The sequence below is a fragment of the Brassica oleracea genome, chromosome C6 (assembly GCF_000695525.1).
Source record: "Brassica oleracea var. oleracea cultivar TO1000 chromosome C6, BOL, whole genome shotgun sequence".
In the NCBI taxonomy this organism is placed as follows: domain Eukaryota; kingdom Viridiplantae; phylum Streptophyta; class Magnoliopsida; order Brassicales; family Brassicaceae; genus Brassica; species Brassica oleracea.
Genome location: NC_027753.1, coordinates 27,459,978 through 27,460,545, shown reverse-complemented (window position 1 = coordinate 27,460,545; position 568 = coordinate 27,459,978).

Here is a 568-nt window from a genome sequence, read left to right as displayed (position 1 = left end):
CATCACTTGCATTTTTAGGAGAGTCTAGAGCATATAGGTTGCATTCATTTGCATTTGGAGCAATGATTTAAGATGCCTTGTAAAGAACACTATCTCACACTCGAGTAGCTATTGCATCTTTCAAAAAGCCTTGTATGTTTCGAGCCTTGAAAAGTCTTCCTGAATCTCATTAGTTGCTGAAACTCAATCTTTGAAGCCAACTACAACCTTATTTGAACTGAACGAACTTAATGCTTCTTGCTTATGGTCCCTTGTGTACTGAGTCATGGATATACACACTTGAGTTGGCACATCCTTTATGCCAATCTTTTTGACAAACTCGAGTGGTACACCCCTCCCAAAACCCTTTTCTCCTTTTAAGCTTTCATTGTTTGATGAGTGAGGCCTTTTTCGGAAAGTCTTACATGTGCATAATGTTGAGAGTATCGGGAACGACAATACTTGATCTTCATTCTTGCTAGATTAGGCACTCTATTGTCTAGCTATAGGTGGGGGTGAGTATTGTCATTATGATTTGGAAGCATGAAAAGTTCGAAGGAAAAGAATAGACTCTTTGTGTTTAAATGGA